This window comes from Panthera uncia, chromosome X (assembly GCF_023721935.1).
Source record: "Panthera uncia isolate 11264 chromosome X, Puncia_PCG_1.0, whole genome shotgun sequence".
Lineage (NCBI taxonomy): Eukaryota > Metazoa > Chordata > Mammalia > Carnivora > Felidae > Panthera > Panthera uncia.
Window position 1 is genome coordinate 31,333,941 of NC_064817.1, and position 19,733 is coordinate 31,353,673.

Genomic DNA, 19,733 nt, shown 5'->3' on the forward strand with positions numbered 1-19,733 from the left:
AAACTTAATAGATGTTAGGTGCTCAACGCAAAGTCACCCTCCCCACCCAAACTCTGATGGAACCTGGAACACAGCGCTCATGCCCCGCCCGCCTTTCCCTCTTTCTACCACCACCCCCATGCCAGAAACATAACAGATCTCCCCCTCTACTAGTCCCCATCCTGCGTAACTGACCCCATTTCCAATAGCAATCCAGAGCTGCTGTCTGAACCCAGCACCCACTCGACAGCACCCTCCTTTCCACTCTGACAGCGCCCCGAATTGCCGACCTTTCCAATCTGACAGTGCCGACCCTGAAGACTCGCGGAAGACCTGCCACCACTATCTTCGCCTTGGTGCCAGCGCCGCCAGCCATGGCCACCGCGCCGTCCTCTCAAGTGCGCCAGAACTACCACCCCGAATGCGAGGCCGCCATCAACAGCCAGATCAACCTGGAGCTCTACGCCTCCTACGTATACCTGTCGATGGCCTTCTATTTCGACCGTGACGACGTGGCCCTGGAGAATTTCTCCAAGTTCTTCCTGCGCCAGTCCCACGAGGAGAGCCAGCATGCCGAGAAGCTGATGCAGCTGCAGAACCAGCGTGGGGGCCGCATCCGCCTCCGCGACATCATGAAGCCTGACCGCGACAACTGGGAGAACGGCCTCAACGCCATGGAGTGCGCCTTTCACCTGGAGAAGAGCCTGAACCAGAGCCTGCTCGACCTGCACCAGCTGGCCACCGACAAGAACGACGCCCATCTGTGCAGCTTCCTGGAGACCAACTACCTCCACGAGCCACGAGCAAGTCAAGGTCATCAGAGTTGGGGGGCTACATCACCAGCCTGCGCAAGATGGGGGCCCCGGAAGATGGCTTGGCAAAGTACCTCTTTCTTTGACAAGCTCACCCTGGGCAACAGCGACAAGAACTGAGTTGGGACTGCCTTCCCATAGCCACAGGGTGCATGGTGACTTCCCCTGGTCACCATGCCGAGCATGCATTTTGCAGTATTGCACTTGCAAACGTTCCAGTTTTTTTTCTTCCAGTTTTGCCATAAATAAATGAAATTATTTGGTTTCAATAAAGTTATTTGGTTCCTAAATAAAGGTTTCTGGTTGATTCATGTGTGAAAACCCCTAACCTTTTAAGTTTTAAACCAGGTATCCAGGCCACATGCGGCACTGGCCTTACAAAATATCCACATAAGAGTTTTACTGCAATTTATCATCTTGCAGTAAAGCAACACGGTATCCCAAAATCCCCTCAATAGAAGGGTTGAAACATATAAAATACAAAATCATGGATGAAGCTCAAATTTGTGATATTGAATATGAGGTAGAATAAATACCCCTAAATGTTAAGCCAGTGAGTCTGGCTGCTTTGAAGAATGTGTAGGGGGTGGAGGAGAGTCAGTCCGGAGATGTTTGTAGCTGGTGGGATGAGAGACACACTGGTGATTGAACAGGAGAGGAAGCTGAAGATAAGGTGACTGAGACAAATTCTAGCTGCATCTGGATGACGCAAAAAGATTTCCTCATGGATCAGAGGTGACGAATGAGAAATGGGGGAAATTATCTAGGTTCTTCTATTTGTACTTGAACACTGACTTGATGGTAATGCTATTTATTAACCTGAGGATGCTTTCTGGGGAACATGAGGGGTGGGGAAGGCATGTCACGTGAAATCTGAGATGCCTATTAGATATGCAAGTGGAACAGTCATGCAGGGGGTCAGAAGAATGAATCTGGAGCTCAGGTGGGATGTCAGGTTTGGAAATACACACATAGGTGACATCAGCTACAGATGGTGTTGAGGTCATGGGACCGGATACGCTCACCAGAAACAGAGTATAGAGAGTGTGGCACAGCCAGCCCCATGCTACTTCTCTATGGATTTTTTTCTGCTTCCCTTTAAAAATTCAGCCTGCCTCTCTATCCATGGAATTTGACCAAATGACATCTGTATCCATGTAAACCCTAAGGTTGTCCCTGCCTAGGAAAAATACTCACAACATGTTTCTTCTGTACCAGGTTGGTTACAAAGGTAAAGGTTAAAATTTAGATTGTCATGCCTTATCAAGGACACATGGCTAGCTTGAGTCTCCTTACAGTTTGCAGATTGCTTTGAACATTTACTAAATAAGAACAAGCTTAGTTATATCATAATATCCTTTCACATTTCACCAGGACTGTACTTTAATACTTTCTTAAAAGTGAGGATTGTATTCCTCTGAGTAAGTTTCCAGAAAATGCTCTTGCCCCTTTCCTTTTCTTGGTCAAACTCGATCCTTTCACTCTTTCTCTGCCTGATTTGATGAACTCTCTTCTGACTTTATCTCAGATCATAGATATAGATGTCAAGGGGACTGTTCTCTAGATATGAGGAAGCATAGAGTGTGTATCAATATATGAGTTTTCAAAACTGGAAATTGACTGGGGATCTTTTCTACTTTCCGGTTTTGGAGAAGCAGTTGGTATAGTGGTTTCTTAACCTCACACTGCCTGGGTTCACATCCCGGCCTAGCCACTTACTAAATTGGGTGAATTTGGGCATGTAATTTAACTTTTCTGTGCCTCCGTTTCCTCCCATGTAAAAGAGGGATAATAAAAGCATCAACGCCATCGGTTGCTGAGAAGATTAAATGAGTGAATATGTTTAAATGTTTCCAACAGTGCCTGGCACACAGAGTACACATAAGCCATCATTTATCACCACCACCTTCATCCACTTCTAAGTTCTTGGTGGTGTTCCTTTGGGGAGAAGATTCCACATCTGTACTTTGCCACTGGGGGGTCGCTCTTGCATTTCAACCAACTGTGTCATTCTGAATACCGAGAAGGAAAAATCCTTGGTAGCTGCTTGGCTGTCAGGTGCCGCCAGGAGTCAGGAGGCTAGATTGCTGCTTTCAGGCCCCAAAGTCAGGCCCAAGCCTGGAGGGGGGGTTGCTGTTTCAATCAGCCTTCCCCTTAAATCGCCCCCTCCAACATTTTTTGCGTATTCTTCCCAAACCCAGGTTGCCTGAGCCTCCTCTTTCCAACTTAACTAACATTCCACTCTTCAGAGATGGGAAAGAAAGAACGAAGTGCTAATCCTGATCTGGATGTTTGGACCTGAAATGGAGTGGAATGTGTCAGGGAGAGACAGGATGGGAAGAGGAGACCACCTTGGGGCTACTGATAAAATAATTAAAATTGATAAAATCTCCATGCATGTTGCCATGGACATTCTCAAGTTTTGCTGTACATAAGTATCACCTGCAGAGCTTTAAAAAATCTGAGTGCCCCAGACCCATCCCAGACCAAATACATCAATTTCTTGCACAGGATCTAGACATCCCAGGCAATTAAAACCAGCATGAGCACCTTGCTACTCAAAATGTGTTGTAAACCAGCAGCATCAGCCTCACCTGAGAGCTGATTAGAACCGCAATGGTATTAAGCCCTACCCCAGACCAAATGAATCGGAATCTACCCTTTAACAAGAGCCCCCAGGTGATCAATATGAACACTGAATTTTGAGAGGTACTTTTAACATCCTGGTTGTCAAACCTGACTGCGCCTTGAAATCACCTGGGGAGCAAGAAAATAATCCTGATGCCTCTCTTTAAACTCAATCATACTCTCACCTAAGTACTGAACCAAAAATAATAGAAACTTACTGCATCTTCAACAGCTATTATTGAATTGGAAACCTCTCATTTTGTTGTTGCGTGTATGCGTGCATGCACATGCGTGCGTGCACACCCACCCACCCGCACACACACCCCATTTTACCCATTTAGTTTTATCACAAACTGGTTTGTGTTAGACTATGGGTTGTCAAACTATGGCTTACAAGACAAATCCAAGCCACCATCTGGATTTTTTTTAAATATTCTTAAACACTTTATATTTTGGAGCAGTTTTAGGTTCATAGCAAAATTGAAAGGCACAGAGATTTGCCCTGCCCCTACACAGACACAGCCTACACCACTAATACCATCCCATACCAGAGTGGTGAATTTATTACAATTGATGAACCTACACTGACACATTATATTGACCCAAGGTCATAATTTCTTTCTTTTTTTTTTTTCATGAAATTTATTGTCAAACTGGTTTCCATACAACACCCAGTGCTCATCCCAAAAGGTGCCCTCCTCAATACCCATCACCCACCCTCCCCTCCCTCCCACCCCCCATCAACCCTCAGTTTGTTTTCAGTTTTTAACAGTCTCTTATGCTTTGGCTCTCTCCCACTCTAACCTCTTTTTTTTTTTTTTCCTTCCCCTCCCCCATGGGTTTCTGTTAAGTTTCTCAGGATCCACATAAGAGTGAAACCATATGGTATCTGTCTTTCTCTGTATGGCTTATTTCACTTAGCATCACACTCTCCAGTTCCATCCACGTTGCTACAAAAGGCCATATTTCATTCTTTCTCATTGCCACGTAGTATTCCATTGTGTATATAAACCACCATTTCTTCATCCATTCATCAGTTGATGGACATTTAGGCTCTTTCCATAATTTGGCTATTGTTGAGAGTGCTGCTATAAACATTGGGGTACAAGTGCCCCTATGCATCAGTACTCCTGTATCCCTTGGGTAAATTCCTAGCAGTGCTACTGCTGGGTCATAGGGTAGGTCTATTTTTAATTTTCTGAGGAACCTCCACACTGCTTTCCAGAGCGGCTGCACCAATTTGCATTCCCACCAACAGTGCAAGAGGGTTCCCGTTTCTCCACATCCTCGCCAGCATCTATAGTCTCCTGATTTGTTCATTTTGGCCACTCTGACTGGCGTGAGGTGATATCTGAGTGTGGTTTTGATTTGTATTTCCCTGATAAGGAGCGACGTTGAACATCTTTTCATGTGCCTGTTGGCCATCCGGATGTCTTCTTTAGAGAAGTGTCTATTCATGTTTTCTTCCCATTTCTTCACTGGGTTATTTTTTTCGGGTGTGGAGTTTGGTGAGCTCTTGATAGATTTTGGATACTAGCCCTTTGTCCGATATGTCATTTGCAAATATCTTTTCCCATTCCGTTGGTTGCCTTTTAGTTTTGTTGGTTGTTTCCTTTGCTGTGCAGAAGCTTTTTATCTTCATAAGGTCCCAGTAATTCACTTTTGCTTTTAATTCCCTTGCCTTTGGGGATGTGTCGAGTAAGAGATTGCTGCGGCTGAGGTCAAAGAGGTCTTTTCCTGCTTTCTCCTCTAGGGTTTGGATGGTTTCCTGTCTCACATTCAGGTCCTTTATCCATTTTGAGTTTATTTTTGTGAATGGTGTGAGAAAGTGGTCTAGTTTCAACTTTCTGCATGTTGCTGTCCAGTTCTCCCAGCACCATTTGTTAAAGAGACTGTCTTTTTTCCATTGGATGTTCTTTCCTGCTTTGTCAAAGATGAGTTGGCCATACGTTTGTGGGTCTAGTTCTGGGGTTTCTATTCTATTCCATTGGTCTATGTGTCTGTTTTTGTGCCATCACATTTTCTTTATTCATCCATCAACAGACACTTAGGTTTCTTCCATATCCTTGCAATTATAAATAATTCTTCAATGAGCATGGGAGCATAAATATCTTTTCCAGTTATTGCTTTCCTTTTCTTTGGATAAATACCCAGAAATGGGATTGCTGGATCATATGGTAGTTGTATTTTTATTTTTTTGAAGAAATTTGCATTAGTTTACATTCTCACCAAAAATGCACACAGGTTCCCTTTTCTCCACATCTTCACTAACACTTGTTATTTCTTTTTTTTAAATTTTTATTTATTTATTTTTGAGAGATAAAGAGAGAAAGTGCTTGCGCAGAGAGGGGCAGAGAGAGACAGAGAGAGGATCCCAGGCAGATTCTCACTGTCAGCACAGGCCCCACTGCAGGACTAGATACCACAAACCATGAGATCATGTCGGCCAAAATCAAGAGTCAGACACTTAACCAGCTGAGCCACCCAGGCGCCCCACTTGTTACTTCTTTTTGACAATAGCCATCATGACAGGTGTGAGGTGACATCTCATTGTGGTTTTGATTTGTATTTCCCTGATGATTCGTGACGCTGAGCATCTTTTTTCACATGTCTGTTGGCCATTTGGGTATTCTCTTTGGAAAAATGTCTATTCAGATCCTCTTCCCATTAAAAAAAAATTTTTTTAAGTTTATTTAGTTTTGAGAGAGACAGAGAGAGAGAGCAGGGGAGGGGCAGAGAGAGAGGTAGAAAGAGAATCCCAAGCAGGCTCTGCACTGTCAGCACAGAGCCCAGTGTGGGGCTTGAACTCACAAGCAGTGAGATCATGACCTGAGCCAAAACCAAGAATTGGACGCTTAATCGACAGAGCCACCCAGGTGCCCCATCTGCCTTTTTTTTTTTTTTAAAGACAGCTGATTTATTTTGTATTTATTTGAGATTTTATTTTATTTTATTTTATTTTATTTTATTTTATTTTATTTTAATTTTAAGTAGGCTCCATGCCCAACATGGGGTTGAACTCACACCCCTGAGATCAAGAGTCACATGCTCCACCAACTGAGGTGGCCAGAAGCCCAGATCCTCTGACCATTTTTTAATAGGACAGTTTGTACTTTTGCTTCTTAGTTATAGGAATTCTTTATATATTTTGGATATTGTCCCCTTATGAAATATGATTTGTAAATATTTTCACCCATTTAGTAGGCTGTCTTTTCATTTTGTTCATGGTTTCCTTTGCTGTGCAGAAGCTTTATAGTTTGATGTAGTCCCACTTATTTTTTTCTTTTGTTGCTTTTGCTTTTGGTATCAAATCCAAAAAATCATCACCGAGACTGATGTCAAGGCTCTTACTCCCTATCTTTTCTAGGATTTGTAAGGTTTCAGGTCTTATGTTGTCTTTATTTGGAGTTGATTTTTGTGTACGGTTTAAGAAAGTGATCTAGTTTCATTCTTTTGCATATGCTGTCCAGTTTTCCCAGCACCATTTACTGAAGAAACTTCTTTCCCCATTTTATATTTTGGTTCCTTTATCATAAATTAATCGACCATATATGTGTGGGTTTATTGCAGGATTATTTTGTTCCACTGTTCTATGTGCCTGTTTTTGTGCCAAAACCATACTGTTTTTGATTACTGTCCCCATATTTTTGCCTTTTCCAGAATGTCATATAATTGGAATTATACTATATAATCATAGTCTTTTCAAATTGGCTTTTTTCACTTAGTAGTATGCATTTGAGTTTCCTCCATATATTTTCATGGTTTGATAGCTTTTCTAGCAGTGATTAATATTCTATTTTCTGGATGTACCACAATTTATTTATCCATTCATCTACTGAAGGACATTCCTTGGTTGCTTCCAAGGTTTGTCCATTATGAATAAGGCTGCTATAAACACCTGCATGCAGGTTTTTGTGTGGACATAAGTTTTCAATACCTTTGGGTAAGTACCAATGAACATGAATGCTGGATCATATTGTAAATGTTTAGTTTTACAAGAAACCATCAGACTGTCTTCAAAAGTGGCTATGCAATTTTGCATTCCTACCAGCAATGAATGAGAGTTGCTTTTGTTCCACAACCTAGTCAGCATTTACTGTTGGCAGTGCTCTAGATTTTGACTATTCTCATAGGTATGTAGTTATATCTCATTTCGGTTTTAGTTTGCATTTAGTTGATGACGTATGATGTGAACAATTTTTCATATGCTTATTTGCCATCTTTATATCTTGTTGGTGAGGATTCTGTTAAGGACTTTGGACCATTTTTTTTTAACTTGTTTTATTTTTTATTTTTTTAAATTTACATCCAAATTAGTTAGCATATAGTGCAACAATGATTTCAGGAGTAGATTCCTTAGTTCCCCTTACCCATTTAGCCCATCCCCCCTCCCACAACCCCTCCAGTAACCATCTGTTTGTTCTCCATATTTATGAGTCTCTTCTGTTTTGTCCCCCTCCCTGTTTTTATATTATTTTTGTTTCCCTTCCCTTAAGTTCATCTGTTTTGTCTCTTAAAGTCTTCATATGAGTTAAGTCATATAATATTTGTCTTTCTCTGACCAATTTCATTTAGCATAATACCCTCCAGTTCCATCCACGTAGTTGCAAATGGCAAGATTTCATTCTTTTTGATTGCCAAGTAATACTCCATTGTATATATATATACCACATCTTCTTTATCCATTCATCCAGCGATGGACATTGGGCTCTTTCCATACTTTGGCTATTGTTGATAGTGTTGCTATAAACATGGGGGTGCATGTGTCCCTTTAAAACAGCACACCTGTATCCCTTGGATAAATGCCTAGTAGTGCTATTGCTGGGTTGTAAGGTAGTTCTATTTTTAATTTTTTGAGGAACCTCCATACTGTTTTCCAGAGTGGTTGCACCAGCTTGCATTCCCAGACTTTGGACCATTTTAAAATCAGGTTGGTTGTTTTGTTATTGTTGAGATTTAAGTATTCTTTGTATATTTTGGTAATAGTCCTTTATCAGATGTGTCTTTTTCAAATATTTTCTCACAGTCTGTGCCTTGTCTTCTCACTTTCTTAACATTGTCTTTTCCAGGGAAGAAAAATTTAATTTTAATGAAATCCAGTTTATCAATAATTTCTTTCATGGACTGTGTCTTTACACTTGTCTCTAAAAATTCATTTTCATACTCCAGGTCACCTAGGTTTTCTCTTATGTTATTTTCTGGGAGTTTTATAATTTTGTGTTTTACATTTAGATCACAGAGTTAAATTTTGTGAAGGTATAAGGTCTGTGTCTAGATTCATTTTTTTGCATGTGGATGTCCGGTTTTTCCAATACCATTTCTTGACCAGACTATCTTTCCTCCATTGTATTGCCTTCGCTCCTTCGTCAAAGTTCAGCTGATTATATTTATATGGATCTATTTCTGGGCTATTTTATTTCATTAAATGATTTGGCTATTCTTTTACCAGTACCACACTGTCCTGATTACTGTAGCTTTACAGTAAGTCTTGATGTTGGGTAGTGTCAGTTCTCCAACTTTATTCTTCTATTTTACTGTAGAATTGGCTAGTCTGGGTCTTTTGCCTCTCTATACCAACTTTAGAATAATTTTGTTGATATACATAAAATAATCTGCTATGGTTTTCACTATATGTCTTTAAAAATTTTTTTTTAAATGTTTATTTATTTTTGAGAGAGAGATAAAGAGCACCAATGGGGAAGGGGCAAGGAGAGAGAGAGACAGAATTCGAAGCAGGCTCCAGGCTCTGAGCTGTCAGCACACAGGCTGACGCAGGGCTCGAACTCACAAGCTGTGAGATCATGACCTGAGCTGGAGTTGGACATTTAACCAACTGAGCCACCCAGGCGCCCCACACTATGTGTCTTTGTAATAAAATTTTATTGGAACTAAGCCATGACCATTTATATGCTATGGCTGGGTTTGTACCACAAAGGTAGTAGGTGAGACAGAATCCATATGTCCCACAAAGCCTAAAATATTTACTATCTTGTCTTTTCTTTATTATCTTGCCTTTTACGGAAATGTTTGCTGACCCTTGTGCAGCATAACAGGCTCTAAATATATCTAAAACTGCCAAATATTTTTAAAAAAATTTTTTTAATGTTTATTTTTTGAGAGAGAAGGAGAGACAGAGTGTAAGCTGGGGAGGGGAGACACAGACACAAAGAGAGAGGGAGACACAGAATCTGAAGCAGGCTCCAGACTCTGAGCGGTCAGCCCAGAGTCCAGCGCGGGGCTCAAACTCACAAACCGTGAGATCATGACCTGAGCAGAAGTCGGACACTTAACTGACTGAGCCACCCAGGCGCCCCTAAAACTGCCAAATATTTTTAACATTTTAATTGCCTTTATATCTTCAATATGCTCTTTGCAGTTTTGCCATCAATTTCTCTACAACCACCACCCTTTGGTATAAAAGAAAGCAATTACTTGAATTAATTACATATAAAATGCTAGTGATTTAATCCATTATCTCAGCAGAGGGAGTACGGGCAGATGCTGTTGATTAATCCAACAGCCATTTCACCCCTTCTTTGTTATTAAGAGTGCTCCCTGGTTTTTGTGAAGTAACAATGTGCCCAGTTCCTTGGCATAAATCATATTAGTCTAAATTGATCATGAAAGTTTTCTTCCTATTTCAAGATACTTTACAGAGCCTCTTGTGCTTCTAGGGTTGACTACATGACTAAGTTTTGACCTAAGATGTAAATAGAAATAGCCTAGATTTCTGAAAAAAACTTTACTTGCCTGAGAAAGGTGATGAATTTTGCAAAAAGAAATCATTTTACCCTATTCTTGTCATTCTGATTGTGATGCTGGTATGAGGATATAATGTCAAGTGCAAGGGCAGCCACCCTGTAACCATGAGGATAAAGCCAAGAGAATTATAGAACCCAGTGTAGAGCTCTATTATAATTTATCCAGAGGCATAAACTATGACATTTCCTCCACACACCCCACCCCCATCTCCAGCTTCTTGATAAACACAATTAACTTCATTGCTTAAGTTCCTTTGTGGACATTCTGTTAGTTATGATTCATCTAACAGGTATGAGACGACTACAAGGAGATGGTATTTTTCAACTTCATTCAAAATTAAATCTACTTTTTGCCCTTATTTTTAAATACTCAGTATTTGCCAAGTGCCTGCTATATGTGAGGTACTGTTTCTGATTCCTTCCAGACATTATCTGTGTCATTCTCACAACAACCCTACGATATATGGATCATCCTTATTTTATAAGTGAGAAAATGGTTTCAAGATAGTGAATGTCATAGTCTGGAACCACACAGCTAGTAAGTCAGGGAGTCAAAATCCCATCCCCTAACCAACCTCCCCTCTGGTAACCAGCAGTTTGTTCTCTATATTTAAGAGTCTGGTTTGTGTATTTTTTCTTTGTCTTGTTTTTTAAATTGCACATGAGTGAAATTACATGGTTTTTGTCTTTCTTTGATTTATTCCATTTAGCAGTATACCTTCTAGGTCCATCCATGTTGTTGCAAATGGCAAGATTTAATTTGTTTTTATGGCTAGGTTGTGTGTGTGTGTGTGTGTGTGTGTGTGTGCATGTGTGTGCATGCACGTGCACGCAAACTGGCGCAGCCACTCTGAAAAACAGTATGGAGTTTCCTCAAAAAGTTAAAAATAGAATTACCCTACAACCAGCAATTGCACTAGGTATTTATCCCAAGGATATAAAATGCTGATTCGAAGGGCCACATGCACCCCAATGTTTATAGCAGCTCTATCAACAATAGCCAAGTTATGGAAAGAACCCAAATGCTCATCGACTGATGAAGGGATAAAGAAGATGTGGTATACATACACAATGGAATATTATTTGGCAGTCAAAAAGAATGAAGTCTTGCCATTTGCAACAGTGTGGATGGAACTAGAACGTATTATCCTAAGTGAAATAAGTCAGAGAAAGACAAATATCATATGATTTCACTCATATGTGGAATTTAAGAAACACAACAGATGAACATAGGGGAAGGGAAGGAAAAATAAGATAAAAACAGAGAGGGAGGCAAACCATAGGAGACTCTTAAATACAGAGTATAAACTGAGGGTTGCTGGAGGGGAGGTGGGTGTGGGGATGGGCTACATGGGTGATGGGCATTAAGGAGGGCATTTGTTTGGATGAGCACTGGGTATTGTATGGAAGTTATAAATCACTGGGTTCTACTCCTGAAACCAATACTACACTGTATATTAACTAACTTGAACTTAAAAAAATAAATTATGTATTCTTAAAGAAAGGAGAGAGGACCAAATGGACATTTTTCCAGAGAAGACATCCAGATGGCCAACAGACACATGAAAAGATGCTCAACATCACTAATAATCAGGGAAATGCAAATTGAAACCATAATGAGATATTACCTTACATCTGCCAGAATGAAAAAGAAAACAAGAATGTGGAGAATAGGGAAAAACAGCATGGAGGTTCCTCAAAAAATTAAAAAATAGAAATACCATATGACCCATAGTCCCACTACTGGGTAATTACCCAAAGAAAATGAAAACGCTAATTAGAAGAGGTATCTTCACCCAATGTTTATTTCAGAACTATTACAATAGCCAAGCTATGGAAGCAGCCCAAGTGTCCATTCACAGATGAATGGATGAAGAAGATGTGGCAAATATATACAATGGAATATTACTTGGGAGTATGCGGTGTGTATCTCATTTCCTGCAAAGGGCTTCTCTGATGCTAAATCATGGGACAACTCAAGCAAGTACAAACTGCAAGCATAAGACAAATAAAACATGTGGAATTATCTTGACTAACGAAAGATGGGAGTTGTTATTGGACAATTCTTTCTCTCGTATGTCCCTTAAGCAGATAGTTCTAAGATGCATTTCATGAGGCAACCTAGAAGGTTCCCAAGATCACATACCTGTTACCTTTAGCAATGGCCAACTTAATTATATATCCTTGTTTTGGCCTTCTCTTCCCCCATTAACACCCTTCTATACATCATTCCTGCTCCCTGGGATCAGCTTGCAAATAAACTACCTCACAGAGCTTTTTGTCTGTTTGGGGCAGAACATAAGCTAAGACATGAACAGAGAGAAATGCATACACTGTAATTGGATATTTGATGATATTAAGACATTACTGTTTATATTTTTGAGTCTGATAATGATACTGTGGTTGTGGTAGATAGTGTCCAAAGATGGCTCCAATGATCTTCACCTGCTGGTATTCAGACCTTTGTGTAGTTCCTCCCACAATGAATCCAGAATGAACTGTGAGTTACTTTAACCATTCAAATGTGGCAGAAGTGATGCTATGCTCGCTCAGTGTCTAAGCTTCAAGAAGCCCTGGAAGCTTCCACTTCCATACTTTGGGCGACCCTTAGTTTTCATGTAAGAAGTCTAGCTGCCTCACCAGAGTGATAACATGCACCAGCCACACAGAGAAACCACACAGAGAGGCCACATAGAGAGGAAGAGGCTCTGAGATTACACTGAAAGAGAGAGGTCCACCTACCCCAGCATCCCATCTGAGCTCCTCCTTCCAGACACATCTGCCACTGTGCCAGACATATGAGTGAGACATTTTGGATATTCTAGCCCACTCAAATCCTCACATGAATTCTGCTGCAGCTGACATCAAAGATAAGTCATCATGCTGTGCTGTGTCTGAACTTTTGACCGGTAGAATTATTAAAAATAATAAAGTGGCAGTTGTTTTCAGGATCTAAATTTTGTAGAAGAGGAAGGAAAACTTCCAAATTTATTCTATGAGTCCAGTATCACCCTGATATCAAAACCAGATAAAGACACCACACACACAAGAAAAGAGAGAATTATAGGCCAACAACTCTCGTGAATATAGATGCAAAAAATCCTCAATAAAATATCAGCAAACCAAATTCAACAATACATTAAAAAAAATCATGCACCATGAGCAAGTGGGATTTATTCCAGGGATGCAAGGGTGGTTCAACATTCACAAAACAATCAAAGTGATGCATCCCATCAAGAAGAGAAAGGTAAAACCCATCCAATCATTTCAATAGATGCAGAAAAAGCATTTGATAAAGTACAACATCCATTCATGATAAAAACCCTCTGCAAACTAGGTATAGAGGAAAATACCAGAACATAATAAAGGCTTTATATGAAAAACCCACAGCCAACATCCTACTCAATGGGGAAAAACTGAGAGCTTTTCCCCTAAGGAAAAGGTCACAAGACAAGGATGTCTACTTTCACCACTTTTATTCAACATAGTACTGGAAGTCTAGCCATAGCAATCAGACAACATAAAGAAACAAAAGGCATCCAAATTGGTAAGGATGAAGTAAGACTCAATATTTGCAGATGACATGATACTATATATAAAAAACTCTAAAGACTCCACCAAAAAAGCTACTAACTGATAAATGAATTCAGTAAAGTCATAAGATACAAAATCAATGTACAGAAATCTGTTGCATTCCTATATGCTACTAATGAAGCAGCAGAAAGTGTAATTAAGAAAATAATCCTATTTAAAATTGCACCAAAGACAATAAAATATCTAGGGGTAAACTTAACCAAAGATGTGAAAGACCTATAAAACAGTGATCAAAGAAATTCACGACAATGCAAAGAAATGGAAAGACATTCCATGCTCATGCTCATGGGTTGGAAGAACGAATATTGTTAAAATGTCTATACCACTCAAAGCAATCAGCAGATTTAATGTAGTTCCTATCAAAATACCAACAGCATTTTTCTCAGAACTGGAACGAATAATCCTAAAGTTTGTATGGAACCATAAAAGACCTTGAATAACCAAAGCAATCTTGAAAAAGAAAAAGAAAAGCAAAACTGGAGGTATCACAATTCTAGACTTCAAGGTGTATTACCAAGTGGTGGTAATTAAAACAGTATGGTAAAGGCACAAAAATACACACATAGATCAATAGAACAGAATAGAGAGACCACAAATAAACCTACAAGTATGTGGTTAACAGTCTATGACAAAAGAGGCAAGAATACACAATGAGGAAAATACAGTCTCTTCAAATGGTACTGGGAAAACTGGACAGCTACATGTGAAAGAATGAAACTGGACTGCTTTCTTATACTATATACAAAAATAAACTCAAAATGCATTACGGACCTAAATTTGAGACTCCAAACCACACAAATCCTAGTAGAAAGCAAAGGCAGTGATTTTTCTGACATTGGCTGCAGCAGTATTTTTATAGCTATGTCTCCTGAGGCAAGGGAAACAAAAGCAAAAATAAACTATTGGGACTACATCAAAATAAAAAGCTTCTGCACAGCAAAGGGAGCAATCAACAAAACTGAAAGGTAGATTATGGGATGGGAGAAGGTACTTGCAAATGACATATCCAATAAAAGGTTAGTATCGAAAATATATAAAGAACTGATACAACTCAACACCCAAAAAGACAAATAAGCCAATTAAAAATGGACAGAGGATGTGAACGGACATCTCTTCAAAGAAGACATCCAGAGGGCCAACCAACACATGAAAACATGCTCAACATCACTCATCATCAGGGAAATGCAAAACAAAACCACAATGAGCTATCACCACACCTGTCAGAATGGCAGAAATAAAAAACAAGAAACAACATGTGTTGGTGACAATGTGGAGAAAAAGGAACCCTCTTGCAATGCTGGTATACAAGCTGGTATAGCCACTGTGGAAAATGGTATGGAGGTTCCTCAAAAAATTAAAAATAGAATTACCATATGATCCAGTAATCCACTACTGGGTATTTACCCCCAAAATACAAAACCCCTACTTCAGAGGGATACATGCACCATTATGTTTATAGCAGCATTATTTACAATTGCCAAACATGGAAACAGCCCAAGTGTCCACTGATAGATAAATGGATAAAGAAGATGCAGTATATATATATAAGGGAATATTACTCAGCTGTAAAAAAGAATAAAATCTTTCCATTTTATGAAAGTCTTTCCATTTTATGAAATCTTTCCATTCCATGAAACCATATGATTGGATCTAGAGGGTATAATGCTAAGTGAAATAAGCCAGTCAGAGAAAGATATATACCATATGATCTCACTCATATGAGGAATTTAAGAAATGAAACAAGCAAAGGGGAAAAAAGAGAAGCAAACTAAGAAGCAGACACTTAACTATAGAGAACAAGCTGATGGTTACCAAAAGGGAGATGGAGGGGGTGGGTCAAAGACAGGATGGGGATTAAAAAGTACACTTATCATGATGAAAAAAATAAATAAAATAAAAATAAAGGTTCTTATTTTTAAAAAAGGATCTAATTTTGGGGATAATTTATTATACACAAGTAGATAACCAAAACAGTGGTTAGGGATTTTTTTTAAAGTTCTCATCTTTTATAAATATATACTGAAATATTTACAGATAGGAAAATCATAAATCACATGGTTCAGAAACATCTGATCATCTGAGTCAACCTGGACTTCAAACAATACTAAGATGGCCGAGGCTAAGGAGTAAATTTCAGGAAGAAACTTTCCCTTTGCTTGTCTCAAACTGCCATCTTTGGTCAACTCATAGTGAAGGACAGATATGGAATTCATACCCAGGGCTGCTGACTCTAAAGCTTCTGCTTTTAATAACCCTTAGGCTATTTTGCTACTATTTTGTAAACTCTATGTCTGGATAAAAACTGCTAGAGAAAAATCCAGTGATAGTAAGGTGAATGCCTTATCTTTTGACCTCAGTTCAGTAATATACAAGATACTTTTGGCAGTGTAGACAGGCAGGGGGTAACCTTTCTTCCAGCCAAACAAGTTGCTTTATATTAAGAGAAGATGTTTATATTCTTCAGTGACTCAAGCAAGGAATCCTCTCTCTTTATCCTGGATTGCATTTACACTCTGTCAACTAACAACCTTGGCATTTTAAAAGGATTATAATCTTTCTAACCTCTGCTCTCACAGGTTTGTTTCTTTTTTTTTGCTTTTGTTTTGTTTTTTAGTAATTCCCTTGAAGATAAATTAGCACTCTTTTAAGCATTTAATCTTTTTCCTTTCAGCAATTTCTCTTGGGGGCACATGTGAAGATTTTTGTTTTATTTTCCCATAAATGTCGCATAACCTGTCAGATGTTCATTCCTGAGACATGGAATTGCTACATTTTAGACTATCTGGACTTCTCCATCTACCCTCAAAAAGGGTTATGTGATGTTGACTACTTCAGGCCATGGAGTTGATGCTTAACAAGGTTCAAAGGTGACAATCTTCTACAACCTGATGGGCTAGATATCTTCAGGGAAACAAAGAGAGAGTTAAAGAGAAGAATATAAATGATCCCTGACTTCCTGAGTTTGGCCAATTATATGAACAGGATGACTCTGGGGGTAGGTGGTAAGCGGGTCATGGCCTTAGTGGTATGCTTTTTAGCTTCTGAGAAGGCTTCTTACCCCTACCTCACAAAGGAAAGGATCACATAATACATTCCCATCAACTAAAAATAACATGTTTGACACATAGAAGGTAAAGTGCTTGGGCATCTTTTCCTTATTAAAAGCAATATTTGATTAAAAAAAGGTGTGAGTACTTTTTCTATAACAGTGGGGCCAATGAAAGTTCATAATGAAGAGACAGGATTTCTAACAAACTTTTTTGGCATAAGGCAGCATTTCTCATATTGTGTATTTGGGAAACATTTGGTCTGAGATACATTTGTCTTTTAAAAAATTTTATGATCAATTAAGCCTGGAAAACACTTATATCATGACTCATTTCTTAGATATTTGCAATGCATAATATCATATTATGGCTCTAAAAACTATTGCAATTCAAAAGGCAAGCTAAGTAATGTTAGGTAGGAGACTACTTTTGCTCCAGAAGATAGAAAGGACCTTTTGCCTTTGGTAATTTCTGGATATTATGTTGAAGTGATAAACGGCGCATACTCTTTACAACCTAAGCACAGGAAATCATAACAAATGAAATTCATGTAAGAAAAATGCAAAATTTTATTTAAAAAAATTCCCAGAGTAGTGGTGGAAATTCCAGGGAAATCAAACTGGGATTTAAAGCAAGTTGAAAAAGATATCCAGAATAAAGTTTTATAAGCAAATTGACAAGTAAATATGATCCAAATAGGGAAAATGGCAAAGTATAGGTTAGAAAAGGTCATGTACAGGGGCGCCTGGGTGGCTCAGTCGGTTAAGTGTCTGACTTCAGCTCAGGTCATGATCTTGCGGTTCGTGGGTTCATGCCCTGCATCGGGCTCTGTGCTGACAGCTCAGAGCCTGGAGCCTGCTTCAGATTCTGTGTCCCCCGCTCTCTCTCTCTGCCTCTCCCCCACTCATACTCTTGCTCTCTCTCTCTCTCTCAAAAATAAAAAAATAAACATTAAAAAATTTAAAAAAAGAAAGAAAAGGTCATGTATAATCCAAAAATGAGATTTTTTCATTGCCCTGTATTTTTTTGGAAATAAACAATTTTCTGAGCTTCTATCATGACTACTTAAATGCTGATCTGAAGGTCCCCAACACAGTAAGTTTGTACCAGAATATAAAGCAATTCACTGTTTCTTTCACTGATAAAGTCTTGCTTCCAAAAATATGTAAGTTAAATTAAACAATGTGCTTGGTGAAATATTTGATTCACATAGTGGGCTAAGGTGTTATCTTGTTGCAAATAATTATTAGAGTTTGCAGACCAGCATTTTAAGTAGCATTGTCCTGGATAATATAAAATATATGAACACAAAGATACAGGCTTGAAATTTAGACAAGTCCACTGTTTTTGGTTTTGTTTTTTTTTTTTTTTTAGTTTGTATTTTTGAGAGAGAGAGAGAGAGGGGGAGAGAGAGCACACATGCATGAGTGGGGGAGGGACAGAGAGTGAGAGAGAGAATCCCAAGCAGGATCTGGGCTGTCAGCACAGAGCTCCATGTGTGCCTCAATCCCACACACTTGTGAGATCATGACCTGAGCTGAAATTAAGAATCAGATGCTTAAATCCTGAAAAAGAAAACCAAAGATGGAGGCATCACAATTCCGGACTTCAAGCTGTATTACAAGGCTGTAATCATCAAGACAGTATGGTACTGGCACAAAAACAGACACTTAGATCAATGGAAGAGAGAACCCAAAAATGGACCCACAAATGTATGTCCAACTAATCTTTGACAAAGCAGGAAAGAATAGCCAATGGAAAAAAAGACAGTCTCTTCAGCAAATGGTGCTAGGAAAACTGGACAGCAATATGAAGAATGAACCTGGACCATTTTCTTACACCATACACAAAAATTAACTCAAAATGGATAAAAGACCTAAATGTAAGACAGGAAGTCATCAAAATCCTAGAGAAGAAAACAGGCAACAAGCTCTTTGACCTCAGCTGCAGCAGAGTCTTACTTGACATGTCCCCAGAGGCAAGGGAAACAAAAGCAAAAATGAACTATTGGGGCTCATCAAAATAAATTGCTTCTGCACAGTGAAGGAAACAATCAGCAAAACTAAAAGTCAACCGATGGAATGGGAGAAGATATTTGCAAATGACATACCAAATAAAGGGTTAGTATCCAAAATCTATAAAGAACTTATCAAACGCAACACCCAAAAACCAAATAATCCAGTGAAGAAATGGGCAAAAGATATGAATAGACACTAATCCAAAGAAGACATCTACATGGCCAATCGACACATGAAAAGATGCTCAACATCACTCATCATCAGGGAAATACAAATCAAAACCACAATGAGATTCCACCTCACACCTGTCAGAGTGGCTAAAATAAACAACTCAGGCAACAACAGATGTTGGCAAAGATGAAAAGAAAGGGGAACCCTTTTGCACTGATAGTGGGAATGCAAACTGGTGGAGCTGCTCTGGAAAACAGTATGGAGGTTCCTCAAAAAATTAAAAATAGAACTACCCTACAAGCCAGCAATTGTACTACTAGGTATCTATCCAAAGGATATAAAAATACTGATTTGAAGGGGCACATGCATCTCAATGTTTATAGCAGCACTATTGACAATAGCCAAAGTACAGAAAGAGCCCAAATAAATGCCCATCGAATGATGAATAAAGAAGATGTGGCATATATATATATATATATATATATATATACATACATACAATGGAATATTATTTGACAATCAAAAAGAATGAAATCTTGCCATTTGCAACAATGTGAATGGAACTAGAGTGTATTATGCTAAGCGAAGTAAGTCAGTCAGAGAAAGACAAATATCATATGATTTCATTCATATGTAGAATTTAAGATACAAAACAGAATAAACATAAGGGAAGGGAAGCAAAAATAATATAAAAGCAGAGAGGGAGACAAACCATAAGAGACT

The 19,733-nt window shown here is 39.0% G+C and overlaps 1 pseudogene; it reads left to right on the forward strand.

The window, feature by feature from the left end:
• Positions 1 to 276: 276 nt before the first annotated feature.
• On the forward strand, positions 277 to 996 carry LOC125931602 (ferritin heavy chain-like; annotated as a pseudogene).
• The last annotated feature ends 18,737 nt before the right edge of the window (positions 997 to 19,733 follow it).